The 14,722-nt window shown below is 43.7% G+C and overlaps 1 protein-coding gene across 6 annotated transcripts in view; it reads right to left on the bottom strand.

The window, feature by feature from the left end:
• Positions 1–14,722, bottom strand: part of CNTN6 (contactin 6) — a 125,974-nt gene that overhangs the window by 18,732 nt on the left and 92,520 nt on the right. The window lies entirely within an intron of this gene.

Raw genomic sequence — 14,722 nt, 5'->3', positions numbered from 1 at the left:
TGTCTCATGGGGCCCTCAAACCACCTTGGAGTCACTGAGTTGTTTATATCAGTTTGCAGAGTACTGGGGAAATTGCATTTAATGGCAATTTCAGGACCCCTCCTGGGTTTTATGGACAAAATTAATTTTTAGGCTTGTTCATATCTAATTTTTTCATGTTATTGAGATGCTTTAGGATGTAAGTCAAGACAAGGATTGGATATGATTTCTTTGGATAAGCTGACACGGTGCCTGGCACCCTTCTGCTGTCACATACAAGGACTTCAGGATTTTGGGGATTTTCTACAGAATCACACAGAACACACATCTAAAAGTAGAGAATTTTCAAATCGTAACTGAATTAGCAGTGAACATTAGCATAGAAATATTATTCTGTGATATTTAGGGGTTTTTTTCCTCCAGTTCTTCAACATCGACCTGCTGCACCTTGTAAATGTGGAACTTGAACAATTTTTTTTCTAAATTTAGAAGAAATTTAGGACATGAAAGTCCTGGAAGTTTCATAAAAATGGGGTCAGGATCTCTATGCGAACCTCCTCTTGCCACTAAGCTCAGTCCTCAACAGGCATCAGAGAATCTGCACCCAAATGCCACATTTCCTTACACTCAAAAAAATTCAGTGTAAGCCACAACTCCACAGGAAACCAGGCTCCATTCACTCACAGCAGCACTGCATCATTTTTTATATCCCTCATTTAATTGACATTTAACTCTAATACAAGGCTCCTTTCATAAAATAGAAAATACCTAATTCATGCATCACAGCTTGAGTATTTAATATTTATTACTAACAACATAAGATTGGGTGATGTACTGAATTATTAAAGGAAATGAACAATCACAAGAGCAGAAGTTGGAGCTGGCAGTAGCATCAGAACCATTAAACACACAAAAAACCCATCACAGTGTGTTTCTGTTTCCCATTCTGGCATTTATACATTTGTAACTGCAAGTGGAACACACATCAGACCTTGTCCTGCTCCTATTACACCCTCCCAACAGCTCAGCTGGGAAGGAGGAGCACTAAACTTGGATTTCTGGTGATCTTCTTGCTTATATCCCCCTAGTTTCATATATCCCACCCTCATCTGACCTTTCCCTGCACAAGGATCTGCTCCTGAGCAGGGCAGGGTGGATTTAGGAGCAGGACATGCAGAGATGTCCCTGTGGTGCTGCTGTCCCTGGGGTGTACAACTGGGAGGGGAAGGGATTTAGGCTTGAGTGAAAAATCTTTGTTTCCTTGGCAATAATCACCAGGTACTGCAGCAGCTCTCGGTTTGCCACTTGTGCTACAGTGAGGAAATAAGTTCAGGTTTAATGATCCATCATATTGAACAGGAGCAGAGCAAAACAGGAGGAAGCAAAGTCCCCTCCTCAAGACAGAGATGTATCAGCTGAAGGGTACTGTTTGGATAAGGAAGGATGAATGAAGTTGTGCCAGGGAGGGTTAGGTTGGATTTTAGGGAAAGGTTCTTCTCCCAGAGAGTGCTGGCACTGCCCAGGCTCTCCAGGGAATGGGCACAGAGGCTGCCAGAGCTCCAGGAGGGTTTGGAAAACCCTCCCAGGGATGCCCAGTGGGATCTGGGGTTTCTGTGCAGGGCCAGGAGCTGGATCTTGGCACCTGGGGCAGCGTTTCCGATCCTTGTGGATCCCTTCCAACTCAAGTCATTCCATGATTCTGTGATCCCATGAACTGAGCTGGTGTCACATCTGTGCATCAACACAGGAGCCCTGGCTCCTCTCCCTCTGTGTGGGGACACACCTGTGACTGTTCCAAAGGCAGCTTTGAACATGAAGAAACATTTCCAAGTATTCCCTTTCTGCCTCTGCAATATTTTTTGCATTAATGACACGTTTCTTCCCATCAGCTTGCACCAATCACCAGAAAAACTGCTGGTGATAAAATAGGGGATGCAGTCGAGTGGCTGGGTAACATATGGTGCTCATCAAGCAGTATCCAAAGAGATTCCAGTGTGAATCAGCAAACGTTCATAAATTGGGTACCTGAATAATAATTCATAACAAGCCACCTCAGTGTCTTTCTCTCCATCAAATATTGATGACCTGTTACTTTTACTGCAGTTGCACCTAAAAGCTCTTAGATGCAAATTAAAATCCAGAAGTGGCATAAAGCAAAAAAATAAATAAAACAATCTCCAACCCCAAAAGCTTCAATGTAGGTAAATACACAGGAAAAAACCAGTCTGTAAAATACAGAATAGCAAAGGGGAGAAGCTTTGAAAGCTCTATCTTAGCCCCTGTGGATTCTGGTTACAGCTTTTCCACTGAAGTTTGGTCATGCCTCAGATTTTTCATCCCTGTATTCTTCATGATGAATTGAGACCTTGATAATTCCCATCTCTCTCATTTAGCCACTAAGAGGGGTTTGTACCTACTCAGGAGCTGACAGTGTCACGTTTGATCTGAAGAAATGCTGTTCTGAAACAATATTTCAATGGCTGGGCAGGCTGAGGATGGAATGGCTCTTTTAATGGATCAAAAAGGAGCTTAGCAGAGAGAAAATCTGCTAAATAAAAGCTCCTGAGTTGTTTGAAACAGGTCACGCTACCTAACAACAATTAGAGCGAGCGGTAAATAAGACACTCAGGCAGAATTTGTGTAAGAGCACAAAGGACTCCACCGTAATTAGTTTAGTGGGGAAGGGAATGGAAAAAAAACGTTTAAAAAAGTGAGAAATTTCCAACTGTCCTGAGGTCTGTGACAGGAGAGGGATGGGAAGACAGAGCACAGCAGAAAATCAAGATGATGCATTTCAAATGCAAGAATAAAAAAACCAATGCCCTCTGAAACACTGCCCCAGGTGCCAAGAACAGCAAAGTTGCCCTAAACCCTCTCAGAGCCACGACTTTGTGCCCTGGGTGGGCTCAGAGGGGCTGCACTTTGCCCTCTCCCATTTCTCTCCCAAATCAGGGAGCTGTGATGCAGATGGCCATGGGAGTATTGCCTTTAATGGGCTTTGGATCAAGCTCTGACAAATGGTTTAAAAAGAAGCTGTGAAAGGCACGTCTCACCTGCTGAAAGGCTTGCAGGAAACCATTCCCTTTCACAACATTTGAGGCTGTGTGAAGGCTATAGATAATAATTCTTAGCAGCTGCATCACAAGACAAGGTAATTCCAAGTGCTGTGAGGAGACAGAAAAGTTTAACTTGTCCAACACAATGCAAGGAGAATATTTTGTCTGCCAGGAAAACTGGACTTCTCTCAATAAGTAAATAAGTGCCTGTCAAAGGCCCAAAAGCACAAGATGTGAGGCAGATCTGATAAATGCAGCACTGTGAATAAAGGAGGAGAAGGAAGAACTCAGGGCCCAGCTGAGTTCATAAAGCTCTGAGGCAGCAAGGGATTGGTTAAGCCCAGCCTAACTCTAGGCTGGCATCTCTCATTCACAACATGCTTAAATCTTGATCAGAGTCCTGCTTTCACCCTGCTACCTCTGGGTGAGCAGCTCAGTTAAACCAAGCTGCTGTGAGCAAAAGAAGAGATGAAAATCCAGTTCTGACTATTCATGCAAGGTTCCTGCACACCAGGACGAATTGGGAATACACAGAAATATTATTCCATTTAGAATTGTGGAATAGTTTGGGCTGGAAGGGACTTTAAAGATCAAGCAGTTGCATGGGCAGGGACACCTTCCACTATCCCAGGTTGATCCAAGCCCTGTCCAACCTAGCCTGGGACACATCCAGGGATCCAGGGGCAGCCCCGGCTGCTCTGAGCACCCTGTGCCAGCGTTTTGTCACCAGCAGTGTGAAATATTTCTTCCTCATTCCTAATCTAACCTGACTCTCTTTTACTTTAAACCCATCAGATATAAATATTGAAATTCCCCTCTGAGTGACTCCATCAGCAGGTGAGATGAGATGAGGTGAGCACCATGTGCGGGGAGGGAAAACAAACAGCTTCCCCGGGATCTGCTGGAGTCAGAGCTCCGTGTGATGTTCAAAAAGAAGAGTTTGCAAAGTTTGTGCAGAAGCCAGAGGCTGTGGGGAAGAGGTGAGAGCTCATTAAAATTGTCACACATACTTTTTAAGTAAAGAACTTGAGAAATCAAGCAGGGATGATAGGTACTGCTTTTAATTAACCAGGCCAAACAAACCATCTCCGAACGTGTTGTCTCATGTGAACAAAAGATTGTTGATGGCTATTTGCTTTGATCTTAAGAGCGTGAAAGAATAATATGTATTTAACAAGGCTGATAGAAGAAATAAAATCTGAGAAAAGAAAGAGGTGTCAAGTCATTAGATTTAAAAGTGCAGCAGGGGTAGCTTTGTGCACTGCTGCATTGTTCAGGCAATCTGTTTTTGGGAGAGGGGGGATGTTAATTCATGGATACAAAATGCATGGATTCAAACAGCAAAGGGTTTTGAAATCCCCATCAAAATCTTGAGCTGGATCCGTGTAAAACTGGGTGGATTCTGCAGCTTTCAGCACTGCCAGAAGGGCAGCTCTCCCTTCAAGGGTGCAACTCTTTTCCAAATAAAGTAACCCTGATACTTTGTGAAGATTCCCTCTCCTTGTCTCCTGTCTGCCTCTAACATCTGACACCTCCCAGCATTATTGAAGCCTCATCACGGCACTGTGCTGATAAAAAGAGAGGAATCTGGATCTGATGAAATCAGAGGCAAAGTAATTTTTATTATCTGAGAAATCCTATTTGAAACCATGTCTGCTCAGCCTCCCTCTGCTGCTGAGGAGCAAACCCCCTCTTTATTTTCCAGGCTGTGCAAAGATATATTGTTTATAAATTTCTCCAGACATGCTGCCAGACACTGAGACAATATCTGACTCCTCTAATTTGACCAAGATTGAGGAGCAGGAGAAGCTGCATTAAAAACTACAAAGGGAAGTGAGTGAGGGGCAGAAAAGATGAGCACAACTCCCAGATGACTCGGAATTAGCAGTGATTTATGCAGATGGAAATGTGAGTAAAGTTTGGCTGAGTGAATGACTTGTCCCTGCTGCTGACAGCCCTGGTATTTTTGAAAAGGTCCCACTGAATCCCATCTGAGATCTGACTGTCTGTATCATATGTTAATGATCTTTGTACCTGTTTATTCTATTCTGAGCATAATTTGTATGCTAATAGTATTGCCATTTAATAAACTGCGCTTAAAAGATTTTCCTTATCTGCATGCTGATATAAATGAGCTTCAGGGTTGACTGACAATTAACTGGAAATCAAATAAATGTCATTATAATCTTTAAACTATTTGGATCAAAACAAAATTACACAATCCAGCAGAATAGTCTTATTAAAATATTGTAGAAAAGAATATTATTAGAAATTATAAAATGTGACACGAGAACTCTTCCATCCTATTTCTTAAAATTCTCCCCTCTTCCTAAAAATAGAATTTTTGCATCAAATCCCTGCAATTGGGACCACAAATATTTATTTATGTAAATATATACAGCCATCTGAACAGAGCTGTACTCCATCATACAGATTCCAGAGAAAACACTGGATTTTCAGGAGCTGCCTTTAACATAAAATAGCAAAAATTGTTTTGCCTTGTCTGTAATGTACTCAAGGATTAAAAGTGAGGCAGATGTTCCTCTGTGGTGGCCAAAGAAAAAAAAGTGACAAAAGCACCCAAATGTGCTCAAATATCTTGTAGTGATACATCCCAGAACTGGCAGCCAGGGAATACTGGGCAACAGCACCTCTGTGTGTATGGGAAAGAAAAGCAGAAAAGGAGCAGAATTGCCAAATAAAACAGTTGCCAATTTCTTTATCTTCAAAGTTCTGCTGGTTTTATGAAATCTTTGTAACTCCACTATATCAGACAAAAGCTCTTCCAGTGCAGGATGGGGTGTCCACACTGCCACTATTCTAATCCCACCATTAATCATCATTTTTTTATGATCCAGGCACTATCAGGAGCTCTGACTCAGCCCTTCACACAAAAATTCATTCCAGATGTAAAACTAAGCCCTTAATATGGGATTTAAGTAGAATTTAACCAGTACAGAAGGCCCTGAATTGCCCTCTGCCTGGGAGGTTTCATTCACTTGCAGGAAGCTGCTTCCCTCTCTGCTTGTCAGAACACATTTCAGAAGCACAAGGACATAAAACCTGCTGCTAACCTTAAGGAATTCTGTCCAGACAACAAGCAGCTGACACCAGCATGGCCCTGCTTGGATTTCAGAAACCCTGGAATAGAATCAGAGACCAAAAACCCCCAAAACAGAATCAGAGAATGCCAGCATGGTTTGGAGTGGAAGGGACCTTACAGCTTATCCCATTGCACCCCTGCCATGGGCAGGGACACCTTCCACTATCCCAGGGTGCTCCAAACCCATCCAGCCAGGTCCATCAGCTCTAATTTCTTGTGCCTGTTGGTTGGGCTCCCCGTGGACCTGCAGGAAACCTGGGACAATCCTCTCTGAGCTGGTGAATTTAAGCCCAGTTTGAGTGACCGTGATGGGGCCTGGGTGTGGTGCACTGAAGCCCTAGACCCACATCCTTGCATAGAAAGTTTCTGTCTTTTTGATGTGTTAGTAACATTCTGTCACTTGTGTGTGTCACTTCAGCTTTTCCTTTCCTTTTCCAGAGTTCTCTTTCACTGAAAATCCAAGATTTTTTGCTCTTGTGGAAAAGGAACAATGAAAGAGCAACATTCCTTTGTCTCCCAAAATCCTAAACCAGAGCTTCTTGTGGCCTCCTACAGATCCTTCATGTTGGCCAAGCATCAGCAGCTTTTCCAAGGTTTTCACATGACCCTTCCCACTCCAAATGACCCAGAAATCCCTTCCTGGAAGACTCTTTGTTCATCATTCCTGGAAATTGCCTGGCTGCAGTCCCTGTGCCCACCACATTTCTCCTGTGCAGGACCAGCAGCTGGACTTTGCTGCTCCTCATGGATCCCTTCCAAGCTGGGACAATCTGTGATTCTTTGTTAATCAATCTCCTTTATATCACTTCCCCAACACATTGATCTGCTGCCTCCAATGTCACATTTTTTTTTGAGAATTCTGGGGATCAGAATCTTTGATTTGGTGCCTGTGCAGCAAATTCCATGCATTTTTTTTCCAAATCTGCGGCATGTTTTCAAAATTTGGTGCATGTTATCCAAATTTTGAGCATGGTTTCAAAATTTGGAGCATGTTTTCAAAATTTGGTGCAGGTTTTCCAAATTTGGAGCATGTTATCCAAATTTGGAACATGTTTTCCAAATCTGGGGCAGGTTTTCCATATTTGGTGCATGTTTTCCAAATCTGGTGCAGGTTTTCCATATTTGGTGCATGTTTTCCAAATCTGGTGCATGTTTTCCATCCCACACTGGCCTTTTTGATGCTGCAGCACTACCATCAGCAGCAATTATGTGCATGGCAGCACAACTTGGACTGAAAGAGAAGCACAGAAGGTAGAATTCTCTCATTACTTTTTTTTCCTGCAAACTCCTAATTAGGAACCTTGATTCCCAGCCTGCTCAGTGGAAAAAATCCAATGAGATTATCTGGCTTTGGATGGAATCCTGAACATCCATCAGAAAACGTTCATGGAGCAGGGACAGGATACGACCTGGAAGGGGGAGAGGGCACAGCACTGACATTCACTGGGGGTTGGGTTATTGCAATTCCTCGTGACAGGGAAGAGTGACAGATTTCCTGGGACATGTCAGCATGCAGGACAGCCCCTTGGAAAGGCTCCCCTTAACAATGCTGTCATGGCTTGAGTGGGAACAATTTCAAATTGCATTAGAGAGGTGTCCTGCAGAGGGGAGATGTAATAAATCCTCTTTTTCACGTGAGAACATCTGCTTCATTTACTTCCTCCATGCTCCCATTATCTGCTGTGCTAAACACTGGCACTGAGCGCTCAGCAGTGCAGGGTGAAATTAGGTTTATTGGCTTGTTCCATTGTGAAACTCTCCAAGAAGAGAGAAGAGAAAGGAAAAACCCTTTTCTCCTGTCTTGCCCTGCACCAATATCCTCTGGCTGCTGCCTGGGTCAGGTAGCAATGGGGGTCCTCTCCTGCCTCCTCGTTACTCTGCATGCCTTGACTTCAAATGGAAAGAGAACAGAGGGAGAAGAAAGGGGAGAAACAAAGGAAAATAAGATAAAGAAGGAAAAATAAAGTATTTCTTTTTTTCTTCCCATTATCTGCGCTCGTTCTTCCTTCTCCTTATCTCCCTCCTCATCTTTCAGTCAAATTTTCCATTCCCCTGCCTTCACTCTCAGCGTGGGGAACAAGAATAAAATAACCAGAAAAATGGAGAAGAGGGAAAGACTGAAGGTACTGCAGGAGAGTTTAGGGTGTTTTCTGACAACCCTTTACTTGTTAAACTTCTCTTCTGTCAATATCACCAGTTCTGGTGATTTCTGTGGGTGCTGCCATGCGGGATGTTCCTCCCAGCCCCAGTGGCACTGTTCAGGGGGCAGCACTGGAAAATGCCTACAACCAACACCAAAACCAGGCAAATCCCCAAACCAGACAAACTTCCCTGCTGAGAGCAAATAAATCCTCAGCAGATGCTTTGGAACTGCCTCTCCCAGTTCTCTGCAATTCCCTTCTCTTTTCTGTCTGAAACCAGGACCACTGTGGTGCCAGCACTGGATATTTTTAGCTAGAAAATACTTCCTGCAGCTCTCAGCATTCCCTGAGGAACGGTGTGATGGTGGGGTTTGTCTGGTTAGCACCAAATGTGCTGTGACACTGGGTTTTCAGAGATAAAAAACACCTCAAAACACCAACCCCAGGTTTTGTAGGAGTTTTCAAGTCTTAAAGAGTAACTTCAGACCAAACACTGGAGGCAGGCAGGTAAATCTGTGCTTTTGATTCCTGTCAATCTGTCTGTAAGCAAGGAATGGAGCTGAAGTGATTAATCAAATTTAGCAGAGGTGGAATCAATCCCATTGGTTCTCCAGGCAAAAGTGGGATTTCATCAACAGATAAGCTTAATTTGTATTCGTGTTGACTTTCAGCAGTGGTGTCTGAGATAGCTGGAATTACTTTGATTGCTGATGCCCACACTTCAAGTGCTCTATTTAAATATTAAAATAGGAAATGAACTTCTTTACAAGCACACAGACACTGATAAGATAGAAAGGTTAAGGCATCTCATCAAAGCTATGCAAAACTCCTCGTGGTGGAGAAGCAAGGAGGATAAAAACAGAGACACACTTAATCCAGGCTTCAAAAATCAGATTTAAAAATAAAATAATAGTAAAATTAATATCCCAGTGCTATTCACCCAGCTGCATTGCTGTAGAAAGCTGGGAATAGGACAGTAAGTTCTGGAATTTCATAAGAAAAATAGATTTTATATGGAACTTGGTACCTGCATGCAAATATCTGGGGTATTTTATGTGCAAGCAGTGGGTGAGGAAAGCAGGGTGGTTTGTGGCACCAAGCAGCCTGGCTCGTCTTTGCCTATGCTATTCATCTGCTTTGACTTCAAGGCAACCGAGGGTTTTTTCAGACACTGTGGATGGGTTTCATTCCCTCAGCTTTGCTCATCTGAGTTTGGTGTCTCATTTGAGAGGGAGGCACCTGCCAAGAACAAGTAAATAACTCCCTTAGGCTGCATATTGACTTCAGCTAAAGAATAGTCAAGTGCCATCAATCTCCTCCTTTGTTAGCAGACTAGTGTAAATTTTAGAATTTTCTATCCATTTGGTCTTGATTCCTCCCCAAGCAGATTTTTTTATTTATTTTTAAGGATAACAGATATTCTGAAGCTAAACCAACAGCACTGACATTCTGGTAATTGAAATGTTTCCCTGAAGTTTGCTGAACTGTCCTGACACATTTCTGCTCAAATTGGTTGGAGCTGAAACGCTGTTTCACAGACAATGCATTTTGTGAGTTGTGTTTGATCAGGGCATTGAGTGAGGACTTCTCCTGTTTACCAAATAATCACAGCAGAAGCTGAGCTGGGAGGGACCCACGAGGATCAGAGTCCAACCCCAAATCCCACCCTGGGCATCCCTGGGAGGGTTTTCCAAACCCTTCTGGAGCTCTGGCAGCCTCGGGACCGTGCCCATTCCCTGGGGAGCCTGGGCAGTGCCCAGCACCCTCTGGGGGAAAGAACCTTCCCCAAAAATCCAACCTAAACCTGTCCTTGTCACAGGGAGCAGAGATTGGAGCTGCTCCTCAGGAGGAGCTGCAGACTTTTTAACTCCCTGTTTGTCTAATTCCATCCACAGACACAAAACAATCCTTTTCCCAAATAACCAAAAAAAAAAAAAAGTTTAAATATGTTAAAATGCTGCTGTTTTTGGAATCTGGCTGTGAGCAGTGGAGGAGCAGAAGGAAAGCCCAAGCAAGGGGTGGCCCAGAGTGCTCAGAGGGTGGTGGGAGAACAGATCCTAAGGAAACCTGCTGGGTCCTGGCTGTTCCCCTGGGAGTAGGAGAACCCCTCGAGCCTGGGCTCCAAGGGGCAGCTCCAAGGACTCAGCAATTCCCAGATAATTCCCCCACCCATCACAACAGCTGCTGTGCTCTCTTCCCACAGTGTTGATGAAATCCAGCTTCCCACCTCATTGTTTTCCCATGTTTTCTCCGAGTCATGGCAATAACCTGGTGTAAAACACCAAAACCAACTGTGCCATAGGACACAGAATTCACCAGCTTTATTTATGGCAGAGGATCCATTCCCATCCTTCACAGAGCTGGGACTGAGCTGTGTCCTACAAGCAAGACTTGGAGCCAACAAGTATTGAGCATATTTTATGATCTCTAAATGTACTTCTTGCCCGGGCCCCCAAAAACAATTTAAATTATGAATATTTGCTTATTACTGATTATTAATGCATGGAAAGTGTTGTATATGACTAATGCATTCTTCCAGCCTACCTCATTTCTCAGTTTTCCCTCAGCTCTCCTCATTGAAATTCCGAGTGAAGTGAATCCCATATGTTTCCATGCATGCACTGCAGTGCTTGGGGATCCTCAGCCCGGGCTGGGGGAATAGCACCTCTCTCTGGCAAAGCAAAACCAGGTCCAATTCCCTTTCATTAAAATGCTTCCATCAAAAGGAATTTTTGTAAAACAGGTTTTCCATGAGAGTCCCAGATCTGAATTCACTGAAGGCACGAAGACAGACGTTTGTGATGAGATCGGTGTCTAGACTTGAAAATTTGTTTTATTTAATATATGAATTGTTCCTTTCTTCTCTTCTGTTTCCTCAGTTGGATACGAGGGGATAGCAGCGAGAAGAGAGACGAAGAAAACTCCTGTTGCATGCACTGAGGATGTGACACACATGAAAATAGCTGAAATCTGTGTCAGACTCCACGGGAAGGGAGTCTGGAGCATGAAGCTTGGTTTTTGTTGTGTTTCTTTGCTACACTGAGCTAAAACCCACAGCACACACCAGGAAAACTCTTTATTCCACAAAGGCCACACAGCTGTCTCTTGCAGAAGTGGCATTGCTCCCCAAACCCCATTTCTCCAGATTTTGACCCAAAGAAGAAGGATAATTGCCCAAGAGAGCACCTGAAGCTGAACTGGCGGATATCACATGAGGAGGGAGCAGGGAAAACCATCCAGGAGGAGCCAGCTGTGAGATTTCTCTTGGATTCCTGCAGCTGATTACCTGGAATTCCCTTTCTCAGATGCCAGCACCATGGACCATGGATAAATCCCATTACTCAGGGCCTGAGCCCTGCCAGTAAGGGTGGAATTGAGTTATTGCTGAAAATTTGGAAGGGAAACATTCAAGGGAGAGGGCTGGGAACAACAAACAGATCTGGTACTGGTATGTTCAGGCTTTATTTCACCATCTAACATTAAATTTTTTTTCTTTTGGCATTTTCTGCTGGATTTACATGTGTGCTTCAAGTGCAATAAAGTGTTTTACAGAAATGAGAGCAGACAAGCTGCTGAAGAGCTGAGCAGGGGGGGGTTGGAGCCACAGAAAGGATGAGAAAGCAAGTGGGGCTGGAGAAAACTCTGCCCTGAAGAGGGGACTGAGGGCTGAGGACCTTCACTGCTGAACCCCGGCAAGAAATGCAGAAAATTACCCTTCAAAAAATTCTACGATATTTTTCAGAGAGCAGGGGCCCAAATACTGCGGCTTTGTAAACTTAAAAATGACCTCAGGAACTCAGAAGAAATCTAATTTAAAATATTTAATAGTGGAACTATTAATATGGAAAATCAAATAGTTAGTGCTCCTATTTAGCACACTTCTCTTTACACACTTACAAACCGAATTTATTATAAAGGAAAGTTCTCCTGTGATATCAAGAATTCAGCTGATCAGGAAGAGTGGTTACCACATATTCAGGACTATGAGGAATAAACTATTATCAGGAGTAAAAGGAAAAAGATGAACATGAAGGAATATTCTTCCCCCTTTGGGTGGAATAGGTCTGGTTTCACTATTTCTTTAACAAAAGATTAAATTTGTCTAAATAATCTAAAAGCAGCTGCATGATCTGACTTATTTAAGAAAGAGCCCATCACAGTTCGGCTGCCAGAACTGGAAGGGATTGGTTTCTCCTTTTTTTAGCAACTATAACCCCACCAAATATTTTTAAAAAGGCCAATAAAAGAGCCCATAAAGGTTATAATTGCAGCACGATAAAATGGGAGCAGAAATAGGCTTTGTCAGGGTTTAATCATATCTGTGGAGAAAGGCAGACCATGTTCCCTCTCTTTTTATGTGTAATTCCAGCACTTTAATTAGCCATGTACTTTACAGCCACACAAACTCTTACTTAATTTTGTTTTCTGTCAGGGAGATCTCTGGACTAACACTGTACTGATGATTTATTTCCCATCCTTTTTAAACCACGGCATTAGCCAGTTTGTCATTTAATAATCAAACAGCCTCATAAATTCCACTTTGCACCAGTGGCCACAGTGGCAATAATGTGCATGCAGAGAGTTTAAACTCTGTCTCCTTTGTAAATCCTGCTCCTGTTATTTGCTCCTGCCCAGCAGCAGGAGCCTTCTGGGATAGTCAGAAATTACAGTGTGCTTGGAATTATTGTTAGTAAATTAATACAGGAGCACAAGTAAATACTGTACGGAGTGTGTAAATATTTCTTTTATCAGTAAATCAGGTGGGGAATATCAGAGTAGTGGAACCTGAAGATCCAGGCTTAGTTCAGCCTCTGGAATAGGCAATACAATCAAAATACAATCGGAAGACAAATAAAGATTTGATTAAACACTGGTTAGAAAAGTGTTTTCCATCATGAGCAATTAAAATGAAAATAAAATGGCCACTACTAAAGGGGGGGAAAGCCATTGGAAAGTTCTCTGTGGCCATGGGATGGATTGCTCACCCAAATTTCTCTGTTCCATTGACGGCATCTATGTAAAATTCTCAGATTTGCTCCTTCTTTCATAAATGCTGCCGTGATTTATCTCTCTTGTACATTCCTGAAGCGTGGCATAGGGAAACAATTCTGTGTGCTACAGTCTGGGATAATGTTTTAGAGAATTATCATCATTTTAAGTCTGATGTGACCCAAAGTAACCTCGTTGAGCAAGTGGTCCTGTGTGAAAATCTGGTGTTTCCATTGCCAGAGCTTCATGAATTACTGATTATAGATTTCAGAGGCTGACAACAGAATGTGACAAGAGAGGGTTGCTGTTATATTTGTGAACTGAAAGAGATGCTGAGAAGGACTCTCAGACATTCTCAGCACTTCCGAAGACACTGCTGCCCATTTCATCCATCTGCCTCCATTTGTGTATGGAAATACCCTCAGGCCTGTATGTTGCATACAACATCCCTCATTTCTGTCAGTAAGACCCTTTGATTTTAATATTCCCTCATTCAATTGCCATTAGTGTGGAGTTAACAGAATTATAGAAAAGCCTGGGCTGGAAGGACCCAGCGGGATTGTGGAGTCCAACTCCATGGTTTTGTCCACCCCAACAATGCCACCCTGTGCCTGAGGGCATTGAAATGCAATAATGGAGATGCCTCCTGGCAGCTCAGCAGTAAGGAATTAGTCCTCACACACCCCACCTGACCCAAACCAGTTGGCCAGGGCCTGTCACTGCTGGGCCAGCAGCTCAGTCCTGCCTGCACGGGAGCGACAGGCCAGGGGGGCCAGGGCTTATTATCCAGCCTGTACAGCTGCACAGCAATTCTGCCTCAGCCTGGGGGCACATCCCACCTCCCTGACTCTCTCACAGAATCACAGAATAATGAGGTTGGAGGAGACCTCTATGATCATCCAGTCCAACCTGTGCCCTAACACCTCAACAGCACCAATGCCATGTCCAGTCTTTTTTAAACACATCCAGAGATGGTGATTCCACCACCTCCCTGGGAAGACAATTCTAGTACTTTATTATTCTTTTGGTGAAAAATCTTTTCCTGATATACAACCTGTACCTTCCCTGACGTAGCCTGAGGCTGTGTCCTCTTGTTCTGTCAGTGCTGCCCGGTGGAAGAGACCGACCCCAGCTGTCTGCAGCCTCCCTTCAGGGAGTTGTAGAGAGCAATAAAGTCACCTCTGAGCCTCCTCTTCTCCAGGCTAAACAACCCCAGCTCCTTCAAATGTTCCTCACAGGGCTTGTATTCCAAGCCCCTCACCAGCTTCGTTGCCTCCTCTGGACACACTCAAGCATCTCAATGTCCTTCCCAAACTGAGGGGCCAGAACTGGACACAGCATTCAAGATGCGGTCTCACCAGCACCGAGTAAAGGGGAAGAATGACCTTCCTGCTCCTGCTGGTCACACAATTCCTAATGCAAGCCAGGATGCCATTGGCCTTCTCGTGAAGCTG

The sequence above is a fragment of the Anomalospiza imberbis genome, chromosome 11, assembly GCF_031753505.1.
Source record: "Anomalospiza imberbis isolate Cuckoo-Finch-1a 21T00152 chromosome 11, ASM3175350v1, whole genome shotgun sequence".
Classification (NCBI taxonomy): domain Eukaryota; kingdom Metazoa; phylum Chordata; class Aves; order Passeriformes; family Viduidae; genus Anomalospiza; species Anomalospiza imberbis.
Note: the sequence above shows the minus strand (reverse complement) of the source record. Positions and strands in the feature narration are given on the sequence as shown.